The sequence below is a fragment of the Pan troglodytes genome, chromosome 15 (assembly GCF_028858775.2).
Source record: "Pan troglodytes isolate AG18354 chromosome 15, NHGRI_mPanTro3-v2.0_pri, whole genome shotgun sequence".
NCBI lineage: Eukaryota > Metazoa > Chordata > Mammalia > Primates > Hominidae > Pan > Pan troglodytes.
This window is the reverse complement of record NC_072413.2, coordinates 49,202,890-49,216,628: the sequence shown is the minus strand read 5'-3', so window position 1 is coordinate 49,216,628 and position 13,739 is coordinate 49,202,890. Positions and strand designations below refer to the sequence as shown.

Genomic DNA, 13,739 nt, shown 5'->3' with positions numbered 1-13,739 from the left:
ACACAATAAAATTAAAGCAGAAATCAAAAAATTCTTTGAAATGAGTAAAAATAGAGACACAGCCCAGTGCGGTGGCTCATGCCTGTAATTCCAGCACTTTGGGAGGCCAAGGTAGGCAGATCACTTGAGGTCAGGAGTTCAAGAGCAGTCTGGCCAACATGTTGAAACCCTGTCTCTCCTAAAAACATAAAAATTGGCTGGGTGTGATGGTGCACACCTGTAGTCCCAGCCACTCGGGAGTCTAAGGCAGGAGAATCGCTTGAACCCGGGAGGCAAAGGTTGCAGTGAGCCGAGATCGTGCGATTGCATTCCAGCCTTGGTGACAGAGTGAGACTCTGTCGAAAAAACAAAACAAAAAAAACCATAGAGACATACCAAAGCTCTGGGATGTAGAAAGCAGTGTTACGAGGAAAGTTTATAGTGCTAAACACCCACATCAAGAAGTTAGAAAGATCTCAAACCGAACATTTATACACTGTTAGTAGGAAGGTAAATTAGTTAATCCACTGTGGAAAGCAGTTTGGAGATTTCTCAAATAACTTAGAACTACCATTCAACCCCAGCAATCTTATTACTGGGTATATATCCAAAAGAAAATAAATTGTTCTGCCAAAAGGACACATTTACCTGTATGTTCGTCGCAGCACTATTCACAATAGTAAAGCATGGAACCAACCAACCTAGATACTCATGAATGGTATATTGGATACAGAAAAAATGTGGTGTATATATGAAATACTACACAGCCATAAAAAATAATGAAATCAATGTCCTTTGCAGCAACATGGGTGCAGCTGGAGGCCATTATCCTAAGTTAACTAACAGGAACAGGAAACCAAATACCACATGTTCTCACTTATAAGTGGGAGCTAAACATTGGGTACTCATGGATATAAAGATAGGAGCAGTAGACACTGGGGACTACTAGAGTGGGGAGGGAGGGAGGCAAGGGTTGAAAACTACCTATTGGGTACTGTGCTCACTACCTGGGAAATGGGTTCAATTGTACCCCAAATCTCAGCATCACACAATATACCCTTGTAACGAACCTGTACCTGCACTCCCTAAATCTAAAAAGTTGAGAAGAGAAAAGAAAAATCCAGCAAGTTTCAAGTTCAATCAGAAAACTACCAAGTAGCTGTGATTGTGAGTCTCATACATTGTCCAATGTTACCAAAGTAATTATTGAAAGAACCTATACGCTATAAAGCTATTAGAAAGAGGGGCTAAATGATTACAGGAAAAATTCAAATACGACATATAAAGAATTTCAAAAAGGCAAGACTGATTATTTAGTGGAACTCGATGTTCAACAAGGTCCTGAGATAGATATTTAATATTAGGGCTTTTTTGTACATTTATTAAACATATGATAGTATATTTGTTGGTTGGTAGTAGCCATTTGACTATAGGCAGAACTTCAGATTGGATGATGGGTTATTGGATCAAAAATGTTTTCTATAGAGCCTGCGGTAATCTAAGAAATATCTCTGATCTGTCTTTTTAAAAAAATAGTAAAAGAAGAAAACAGTAAAACATGCTTGTGTTTTGCAAGAAACACTGTAAGAATAAAGCATTTGGACACTGATATATCTATGTGTTTTAGCGTCATTGACTGCTGGAATGAATTGAACAATGGATGTTTTTTAGACTGTTTTTCAAACATAATAGATTCAAAAAGAAAAAAATAACCTTTTCCCCCCATAGGCAAGAATATCTCGCATTCCTCTGACTTAAATTTATTCCAGTCTATTTTCTATTCATTTACTCTATTCATATGCCAAAAGATTATTTCCTATTACGCCATAAAGTATGAAGTGAATGGATGAATAATGAAGTTGAAGATAACTAATAATTATACTCTGTAATATCTATAGTAGAATTTTTTAAGTCACAGATTTAAAATCCCCTGTGAGATAAATATTCCTTCTTTCTACTCTGTGTTCTAACACAGAAAAAGCTAGGATTGTGAAGCTAAATTGCTACCTGAATCATGACTGGTGGCATTTTGAAAAGGAAATGCCAAACTACTTTAAGAAAATTTCAAATGACAGAAGAACCGAGGGGGGAGTAACTAAAATTGGAGTAAAAAGAAATTCTTGTCACTAAGAGACTGACGTTTTCATTCTTCCCCTAATTATTTCAGTCAGAAATGTCTTCCATTATATACTGTCTTAGTCAGCCCAGCTATCACTGCTCTGGGATCGAACAGTGAATCCCTCCTACTCTTTTTTGCACACAGTCATCCATATATTATTAATTATATTCACGGCATCCTTCCAATTGCCCGTATTCTACCCTATGAAAGAATTCAAGGTGAGCACTGTTCACATTTCAGTCTGTTACCTTCAGGAAAGGAAATTCACATCTTTATCTCCTCAATATCAACGAGCTTTATTCTAGGAGAACCATAGTAAGTTTGTCCCAGGATAGAATCAGATGTTTAAAATTGTCCTAATGTAATAGCACTATGTTCTAATATCCAGCTTTGGTGACATCTAGTCCATTCTTTTCCCAAGCCTAGCCATTTGGTATGTTTTCAGATTCATGGATTCATGAGAAGTCACAATCTTGTTTGATCAAGATACTCCAGAGTGTATCAACAGGACACTTATAAACTAATATTTCTCAAAATACTCATGGTGAAGGGCAGTCTCTTAAAATTTTCTGTCACAGCCCAGTAGATTTTATAAAATACAGTGGAAATGAATTATTAGAAGGTGATACTGGATATCAGGAAAATAAAATTGGTATAAAAAATGCCTAAGAGGTTACTCTAGATTTCTGTACTTACCTTGTCACAGACCAGTTCCGGTCCATAGACCCTGCCTTGCATAGCAATGTTCTAAAACATTCTTGTTACTTTTCTCCAGTCTTTTGTCAGGTGAGAAAATCATTGTTGTATTATACCAAGAGCAAAGAGCAGGGAGCAGTCTCTGTGGGCACAGGCAATAGGAAGTTGTATTGTCTGTAGAGAATTTTAAAACAATCATATAATTGACTAAAAATCAGTCTACTTTTTATCAGCATTCACCAGCAATTCCTAACAATGTCAATGATAAAATGCTTCTCCTCTCAAAGATCTTCTGCACATAGAGCCTACTGTTTGCACTTTAATCAGTTGTGTTGCTGTACCTCACATGGTCTAGTTTCTTTACTCTCTCTCTCTTTTTTTTTTTTTTTTTTTTTTTTGAGACGAAGTTTCCCTCTTGTTACCCAGGCTGGAGTGCAATGGTGTGATCTCAGCTCACCACAGTCTCTGCCTCCCGGGTTCAAGCCATTCTCCTGCCTCAGCCTCCCGAGTAGCTGGGATTACAGGCATGTGCCACCACGCCCGGCTAATATTGTATTTTTAGTAGAGACGGGGTTTCTCCATATTGGTCAGGCTGGTCTCGAACTCCCAACCTCAGGTGATCCACCCACCTTGGCCTCCCAAAGTGCTGGGATTACAGGCATGAGCCACCACGCCCAGCCTTCTTCACACTCTCTTTTATCAAATAGGATATACTACTATATTAAGAGTTTGACCAATTCAGAAAATAATGGAAGACTTTTTATTGGCTGTTCAGACATTATATTTCTTCAGAGTACTTCTGCTTTTAACAATAGCACTGTCACTGCTAATTAATGTTTGGTTTATGAAATCAACTGAGGCTGGATCTTTTTTCTCCATGTTTAGTCTTAATTAGTACTTCAGTATCATAAATTTCTATTTGGAGAAATCTTTTTATTTCCCCTAAATGTACTATAGGATTTTCATCTCTTCTGAAATCCACCGATTGTTGAATTAGTCTTCCAGTCGGTCTAAGTAAACTTGAAAATTGTTTTTTGCCTCCCAGAGAAATAGCAATGGCATAGCCTTAGACTAGATCCTGTAAGAGAGTTTAGGGCATGTGTGTTATTAGTGAATATTCTTCAGGAAAAAAACTTGTAAGGGATGAGAGAGGCAGAATAGGGAAGGGGAAGGAACCGAGCGTGGTTATGGTCTCTGGTAAAGTCTAGCCTTGGCCTGATCCACTGGAGTGTGTGTGTGTGTGTGTGTGTGTGTGTGTGTGTGTGTGTGTGTGTGTGTCTATGTTGGAAGGGATGCTCTAGGGCATAAATCACAGTGCAGAGCTGTCCTTCCTGTGACAGACCGTCGTTGTCCACCCTTGGGAGGGGAGCATAAAACCTCCCAAACATCCTAGGCCTCGGACTTGGAGGTGGAAGATGCAAGTGGTGCTTGCAGAGACCCTGTAGGTAGGAAAGGCAAACCCATACCTGCATTATGCATCAATCCTGATCAGGATGAATCATTGACTGTTTTTGAGTAGGAGGTGCCTAATGGAATCACCTTGCTAGGTGACCTTGTGCATAGGTCAGGTATAGGTCATCTGGGTGGAACACCAGCAGCATCTACAACAGTCTGTACTGTGCTGTGCACAGATCCACTGGCTTTTCACATTTAACCCACTCCATCTAGATACAACTTCTCCAGGATTCTAGTTAGTCACAATATCTGGGGAAACTTCCAAGAGGAAGGTCAGGAGAAGAAAGTAGATTTCTGCTGTGGCAATTGGTCCCAAGCTATAATCAATACTCATTATCACCATCCTTCACAACCTTTTCTAGATTCCCCTCATCCTTGGCTAGTACTTCTGCTAGTCTAGTTGGCTTGTTAGCGAGGAGGGGGTGACCCTGATCCACATCACTGAGGCGCTGGGCCCCAGCTTACTGTGCCTTATCAGTATATGGTTGCACTTGCCCATTTGCAGTTGAAACTGGGCATAGGAGAACCACGGGATGCCTCAGTAGATCACCTGAGCACCAAGTATATTCCTTGTGCTCCCATTTTGCATCAGGCTTACCTCCCCATAATAACCAGAGTCAGCTACATCTGGCAGTATGGGCACTCCTTTGTGTACCTGCTAGTCTACTGGCACATGGAGCCTTGAATGACCAGGTGGCAGCCACAGCTATAAGTGTAGTGGGTATCTTGATGTACCCCTGTTGGAAATGTTTTCTTGATGAAGACTAGGACTTCTAGGCCCAAAAGCTGGGAGAATAGGAAGCACAAAGTCCCCAAGTAGATCACTGGTAATGATGGAGAGAAGTGCTACTCCTACTTCTACCCCTTGGTCCTTCGGCCCAGGTAGTCTACTTGCTTGGGACACAGTACCTTAAACTGGCTATTGAAGCTGTCTACACATCCTGAAGGATAGTACCCCTCTCACAAGGTTTCTACCTACTACCTAGCACATGAGTTGTACCTTTAAGTGTCCTTTCCAGAGCTCTATCAAGCTGGCATCTTCTGTATGATGAGGAATGCAGTAGGACCAGTGGATCTCATATTCAGGCGCCTATTTCCACACCTTCTTTTCCGTAAAGGGTTTGCGTATTCCAAGGTGGTGTTTTTTAGATGCTATGTCAAGATACCAGACAAGTGGTGAGTTTTCAGTTAGTGGTGCTTGCAGAGACACTGTAGGTAGGAAAGGCAAACCCATACCTGCATAATGCACCAATCCTGATCAGGATGAATCATTGACTTTTTTTGAGTAGGAAGTGTCTGATGGAATGACCTTGCTATCAGGTGCTTGGTGCATCTCCTCAAGGGATAGTACGATGTCAGGGGATCAGTTTTTATTTCTCTGCTGGAAGGTCAGACATTCAGTGACAGGAAAGGCTTTATCTGCTATTGGGCCTAGATGTAGTATCCATCTCTGCTTATGACTACCCTGTTCTTGAGTAAATGGGATGGCTGGTGACAGAAGCTGGCTGACATCTACTGGCCAAGTCATCCTGTCCACGTGGTTATTAATGCTTCTTCTACAGTGGGTGTTGTCTGGTGGACAAAGATCTCATACTTCGTTCCCACTCTAATAGATCCATTCACATACCTCCTTCCCAGAACATTTTTGTTCCCATGCCCTCTCAATGGACCAAGCTAGGGTTTCTATATTCATCTATATTTATTGAAATTCATGAGTTCACACCAATATCTTTGATTCCAGTCCAACACCATGAGCACCACTGTGCTCATTCAAGTTTTTTCCCTTTTCATATTTATATCTCCCATCTCCAACAGTGAGAAACCTGTCTCCCTGTCTCCCATTATCCTTTTTTTTTTTTTCTAACAAGGTCTCTCTTTGTCACCCATGCTGGAGTGCAATGGCACAATCTCAGCTCACTGCAACCTCCGCCTCCTGAGTTCAAGCAATTCCCCTGCCCCAGCCTCCCGAGTACCTGGGATTACAGGTGTGCGCCACCACACCTGGTGAATTTTTGTATTTTTTGTAGGGACGGGATTTCACCATGTTGGCGAGGCTGGTGTCAGACTCCTGACCTCAAGTGATCCGCCCACCTCGGCCTCCCCAAGTGCTGGGATTACAGGTGTGAGCCACCGCACCTGGCCCCATTCTCCTTAATGCATTTATTTACTTGGTCAGTTTCCCTGTATGTAACATTTCACATTGCTGCTATTGTCCCCTATCTTTTGTGGATATCCGCCTCAGTCCACTTGGGCTATAATATCCCACCCCATTTCTTCTTTCCAAATGAATGCTCTCCTCATGCTGCTAAGGTTCTGATACCTCATGCCAGGTCTGCTCTCCTGCATGGATGTCTTCCTCACTCTATTCACATTTTGGCACCACTCAGAGGGAAGTAGGGGCCTCACACAGTCCCTGAACCTAAACCACATGGTCCATGCCATCTTTACTACGGCTCAACAGGGGGACATTGTCACAGGTAATGAGATTGTATTACCTTGTTTTCCATTTGTTATTTTTTTTTCTTTCATGTATAGCTCTCTCTAGAATCATCCACGGCAGGGACAGGCCAAGAGGGAAGGAATGATTGGGAGGGCAGAATTTGAGAATTACCACACCATTAATTATTATGTCCCTAAAATTAAGCCCAAGTGATAAAGATGTAATGAAAAATAGAGAAACACAGAACTGTCATTGTTGTGTGCCAGTATATGAGACATATTAAATTCTCATTATAACAAACACCACACAGAACTCCTTAAGTACATATCAAAATATTCGATGTAATCACATACAAGTTAATCACAAAGACTGTATATGATGGATGAGAACTGCCTTTAGTAGTAGCTTTTAAATTTCTATTCTATAACTTACCACAATAATAATTGCACTCTTCACTTTATTAAATAATTTTTTAGTATGTCCCATGTAATATCTGGGATATAGTTTTGGTAAAAAAATTTGTTGCTTATCTGAAATTACAATTTAGTAGGGTGTCCTGTATTTTTATCTGCTAAATATGGCAACCATAGGTAAGAAGAGAAGCCAAAAAAATCTCATCTGCGTATTTTTCTAAAGCCATGGAACAATCCCAACCACTTTACCCAGAAAAGAGAATGTAACCCAGATAAAAACAACTGGCACTGAGCTGGGGGTTCTTCCTAATTTTATGGGGACCAAAATTAACTGATAAGAGATGAGAAACAGACTAGGGAAGTGTCCCAAACCTAGGAGAAAAAGAGGGAGAGAAAGAGGGAGAAACCAAGAAGGCAGAAGAGAAGAAAATACAAGGAAGAGAAAAGAGAGCAAGAAAGGGAGAGGACAGAGGAAGAGAGAAAGAAGCCAAGAGTAGAAGGAAGATACAGCCACATAGGAGAGGACACAGCCATTGTCACCAGCTCAGCAGGAGCAGAATGGAGCCAAAGCCCATCAGAAGGAAACCATGTGGCCATGCCAGCCCCAGCTCCAAAGCAAAAATATCTTCAATCTCAAGAACCATGATCAGATGCTTATCAGAACAAGACTGTAGTAAACTTAACATCCTGTCTTCAAAGAAAGAGTATTGGACAAGCATTTATATCTGCACTTCATATTCATGCCATAGGCCCAGAGTGATTTTTTTTGTTAAGGAGAAAAGCTTCTGCAGTATCCCCTGTATTCATCTTCTCTGAAATAAGCTTCTGTAGATATGTAACAAACATCTTTTCTTATTCGTGGCTTTAGGAAACTGTTGCAATAAAATGTACCAGAGTAGAGTAGTAACACCCCAAAAAAGGAAATCAGAGATTTTGATACCACATATCACAAATATATCCTAGAACTTAATTTTCCTACATAGCAGAAGCATTAGACATCTCATTTACGTTATAATAGTAACAAGAAATAAGCATGTAACTCCATCCAGGGAGTTCAAGCAAATGAGGAAACTGAAGACAATCACAGAAACTTTAGAAAACATCTGATCCAAATAGTTCTCTTAGCAGATAAAGAGACTAACTACTAGGTCAAATCTTATGTAGGTCAAGTGTTAGGAGGCTTGGGTCAGTTAGGAAACCATGGTTGCAGACCCTCACCAGTCTACTCTAGCATGATTTCCAACCAGCAGCATCTTCTTTTATCCGAGGGCAAGAACTCTTGCTGCTGGAACCCACTTTGTGAAGTCAGCAGGCCTGAAAATTAACACCCGCAGGAGCAGCCCTCAAGTCCTCCCTCACTCTTTAGCTGGGACAACTCTGAGGAGTGGGATCTATGCTGGCTCCCAAAGGTCCTCTGGTGGCAGTGGGATTGAGCTCAGCCTCCCACATTGATAGCTGGTGTGGTAACACACCCTGTATTGGCTACCTAACCCTTCTTGGTCTCATTTCCTCACTCTCTTATCAGTGCTCCTTTCACCTCCCAAATAAACTACCTGCACTTGAATAGCCTGCCCCTGGAGAACCCAAATGAACTCAGTCAGATTTCTGGAAGTGTGGTGTATCTACAAATTTCTGACTAATGTAGTATATTATTAGAATGCAATTTGTTAATAAATCTCATTTTGTTATACTTTGGTAATATTATGCATTATAACAATTTCACTTTTTTTTCCAATGAGCTTTTATAGATAGTACCTTAACTTGGGGTTCTTTCATTCGTGTGTGTGTGTGTGTGTATATATATATATATATTTTTTTTTTCCGAGACAGTCTCACTCTGTTGCCCAGGCTGGAGTGCAATGGTGCATGATCTCGGCTCACTGCAGCCTCCACCTCCCGGGTTCCAGTGATTCTCCTGCCTCAGCCTCCTGAGTAGCTGGGATTACAGGCACCTACCACCAGGGCTGGCTAATTTTTGTATTAGTAATAGAGGCAGGGTTTCACTGTGTTGGCCAGGCTGGTCTCAAACTCCTGACCTCAAGTGATCCGCCCACCTCAGCCTCCCAAAGTGCTGGGATTACAGGTGTGAGCCACCATGTCTGGCCCACTTATATATTTTTTAGATGAATTTGTGAATTAGTAAAATATCAACTGATAAGAAAAGTGAAACTTTACTATTAGTAGATAGCTATCACTAGGCCCTTAAGGAAAAACAAGAAGAAAAACAAAACTACTTTTGAAAAAAAAAAAGTGAGGCGAGGCAGACATGGAAGAGCCTGAAGTCCATTTAAGGACTCTGGCATAATTGAAGTTGCTAATTACTTCTTATAGCAGTTAAATGGGCTAGGTTACCTTTGCCTGTGTCCTACTAAATCGCTGCGTAAAAACTGCTCTAGAATTGGAAAGTTCTGAGGGTTATTTGAACTCTAAAAATTTCTTAGTAGCTACAGTATTCAGGCACTCCACTTCTTGGTCAAGAGGAATGGATTTAGAAATGTTAGGAGGAAAAAGACACTTTATTCAAGGCACTATGGGGTAGATGATTAATATATTTTTGGCTGCCTTACACCTTGGAATGCCCTTCCTATGTGAAGAATTACCTATTTTGTGAGTCCTGGCTTTCCCATGACAGAAGCCAGGACTCTTTCCCACCTCCTCCTATGCAACTAGGCACCAGCAAGTGACTGAGGTCCCCCCAATCAAGCACACTCATGCAACACCTCATTGCACAACCTGGTGACCCACGTAAGTTGGTGCTACATAGATACCCCAAGTTTATTTGCTATGTATACATATATATTATTTTATACAAGTTTCACAATTATATAAGAATAATGAGGCCTTAACCAATCTTGTCCCTGAAAACTTATATTTATTCAGCCTTCTTGAAGGTCAAGAGGTATCCTTTCCTTCCCAGGCTTCCTTTATCATCTTACCAACACTGAGGTGAACTATCAGCAGAATAGGGAGGTGGGTGGTGGTGGTATTGTCTATCCGGAGTTGGGGATTAGGGAGGGAGATGACCATGAGAAAAGGGGTCTGAGTCTCACTGAAAGACTATCTATGAGGTCCATCTGGGCAGGAAGGAATGAGGGCAAAAGAACTAAAGGGCTTTGTGTCCTCCAGGGATATAAAGAACAGGTGAGGGGCACTGAAGACTGGGAAGGATAGAGGGGTGGGAGGTGGTAGTCACAGCAGGGAATTCCGGACTTAACACAAGTCTGTCTCAACCTTTTCCTTGATGGTATGTATATATCTATTTTTTTCTTTCATTTTAATTGTTAATGAGATCTAGGTATCACTTCCTTGGGGGAAGTAAGTTCTTTCATGTTAGCAGCCCATATCACTTCACTATATTCTGCTTACAAAGGGGTTTATTCATTTAATGGTTTATTTGCTCAGATTGACTCTTAATACCTGTACAGGTAGTTTTTCCAGGCTTGCTTGCATATGGCTCTGAGGTGACATTTGATTGACAGCTCTGCTATACAACAATAGTGGGAGACCTATAGGATTACAAGGGAAGGGAAGGAGAGAACTAGGGTTTATTGAGCACCCACTATACATTTGACATTTTCAGCATATAATTTTCTTTACTTCTAATAACTCATGAGAGTTTATTATACCAGTTTTTAGAAATGAGAAACCTGAAGTTCAAAGAGATTATATAACTTATCCAAGATCACTGATTTAGCAAGTCTACGCCCTTGCCACTCTACTTGGTGGACACACCCATGAGGATGCTGCCATTCAGACTGAATTGAACTTCCTCTATAAAATTCTGGGGATGTCAAAGGTAACCTCATGTAACCAGATCAAATAAAATAATATATGCATTTAGTACAGTGCCTGGCACATAGTAGATGTTGAATCACACACGTGGCCCTGCTTGGGAAACACGTAACAATTTTCTGTGTGTAACCATGAAAAGATAAAGCTTTAATGGTGTTTGCTTTTGCACTGAAGCCAAAGATCTATGAAACTGACTTGTCTGCTTGATCAGGCTCCCCGAACTGCAAGTGGATACCCTAGGCCAATTGCTCCATTTTGGTATTAAGTAAAGAATTATCATATTAAGTAAAAAAATAAATAAATAAAGTGACATCTACCTTGAAGAAGTATAAAGAAAAAAAACAGGCCAGGTGTGGTGGCTCACGCCTGTAATCTCGGTGCTTTGGGAGGCCAAGGCAGGCAGATCACCTTAGGTCAGGAGTTCGAGACCAGCCTGGCCAACATGGTGAAACCCCGTCTCTACTAAAAATACAAAAATTAGCTGGGCATGATGGCCCATGCTGGTAATCCCAGCTACTTGGGAGGCTGAGGCAGGAGAATTGCTGGAACCTGGGAGGCAGAGGCTGCAGTGAACCGAGATCACTGCATTCCAGCCAAATAATATAACAACTGACTTTTCTTTGTTGCCCCAGAAGGTAAACAAGGGCAAATAAGTGGAAGTTACACAAAGGCAGACTCCAACAATATTTAGAGAGACATTCTAGTTGTCACATGTTCCCCCAAAAAATGAAGGCCACTGAATATGTCCAGGCTGACCAGGGAGCCATCTGGCCAAAGTGGAATGTGACAGGATCCTGTGCTGGGCTGGATATTGGACTACAATAATCTGATGTAGTGTCCTTGCCAAATTTCTGTGGCTTTTTTGTAGGCTGGGGAGAACAGTTCTATTTACTTCCTGGGTAATTTCAGGACATCTCAACCTTGGAATTTATATGAATTTTGCTTGATGGAAGATGGTTTTCCTCTTTAAAAGCCACTTTTCCCACTTGTCTTTCCCTGCACCTTTGAGGGAGGAACCGTGTTGAGCATCTGCTCCCGGATTTATGTCCTGTCCTCCAGCTATGAAGAACACCCCCGTTCCTATGGGGGCGGGAGGTTTGGCTCTCCTTTTAGAAATTCCCTTCTGTGCTGCGCTAATCACACCCTCGGTACATTTCACATCTTATTTTTAGGAACAAAGTATAAAGAATCCCAGCACCAACAGCAGTTTCTGTGGCAACCTGCATCGCCCCCCTTGCTTGTCCAGCTGTGCAGAATTAAATTCTAAAAGAGGCCATTTTACATCATGTGAAGGAGATCCACAGCGAACGTTCTCTTTAAATGAAGGTGTTCTTCTAAGTTAAGAGGGAACTAGATGGGAATTAGGTTGAGGGGTAGGTGGTTGAATAAAAGAAATGGAACTTTTACTTAGAACTCGAACTCTTATAAAATCCCAGGTGTGCACAGGCATGCCCTAGTTGCCCTGATTTTTTTCCACAGGACATCATTTCAGAAACAAAAATAGCATTTAGACCAATGAAAACTAGGTTTGAATATTTATATCAGAAGAGTTTGTTGATAAGTTCCTTCTCACCCCCTCCCTTCATGGGGTCTTTCTGCATAACCTTCTAGGCTAGACCAGATTACAAATTGACATGCTTCTCATCTTCTCTTGAATAGCTCTTTCAAGCTGCTATGCCAGCTACCAGGAGGAGCTCACCAAACTCCCTCTCCCTAGCACAAGCAACACAGGGATTGTCTTCCTGGGCCAGGCCTAAAGGTGGGCCTATTAAAGCAACTCCCTAAGAGTGTAATTTGGCGGACACCAACAGACTATGAAAATAATCCCCCCAAGGCCTTTTCATGTCTCAGTTATCATTGTAACCACTGTTCTGGGATAATTTGCTTCCATATGATTCTAGAAAATTGTGAATATGCTTCTGCAAGGAGTAATATTTTAGAATCAAATCTATATTTATTTTTGTTTGCTTCTAAGAAAACATGAGGTAGCCCATATTTAAAAAGATCTTTACCCTTAGACCATTATTATAGATACCACAGAAAGAGTTAAATATGCCCTGAACACAGACTAATATTATTACTATGCTTAAACATTAATTGAGCTCTAAGTTTCCTGAAGCTGGCCAAATAAAATTATTATTAGAATGTATTATACAATTATCACCTATTAAAAGAAAAGACATCAGTTTGTCTATACCTACTATACCTACTTGGTAATTTTGCCTAAGGCCAGTCCTAGGAAAGAGAGATTTTTCCGGTACTAAATTCTTAAAAGAGATTATTATATGTAGGCAACAAAAGAATGCACTTTTGTTCAACAGTCAGGAAAAGATGAAAATTATTCTTCACATGGCCAGTTATTATATTAACTTTTGAGAAACCTGAAATTATAACCTCAAAATAACACACAGTGAAGCCACCAGTGTAATTCATTAAAACATGTAACAGTCAAAATACATTAACTCAATCTACTTAAGCAGATTAGCTCCAGGAATGTTTTGGAGGAAAAAAGGCTCTAAGGGAATGTGACATAAAAAGCTAGATTTTGATAGTAACAAGTGGCAATGATTGTCAATTTATGAGGTCTGTATTACAGATTCATTAGAGAAACAGAGCCAATAGGATACACACACACATGGATGGATAGGTAGGTAGGCAGGTAGATAGATAGATAGATAGATAGATAGATAGATAGATAGATAGATAATTTATTATGGGAATTGACTTACATGATTATTGAGGCCAAGATGTGTCATATGATCCATCTGAAAGCTAGAGAAGTAGGAATGCTGGTGATGTAATTCAGTCCAAGTCTAAGCCCTAAGAACCTGGGCTGGGATTGGGG

At 40.7% G+C, this 13,739-nt stretch overlaps 1 protein-coding gene across 12 annotated transcripts in view; it reads left to right on the top strand.

Annotated features, from left to right (window-relative positions):
- TRIM9 (tripartite motif containing 9) overlaps window positions 1-13,739 on the top strand; it is a 263,725-nt gene that overhangs the window by 39,393 nt on the left and 210,593 nt on the right. The window lies entirely within an intron of this gene.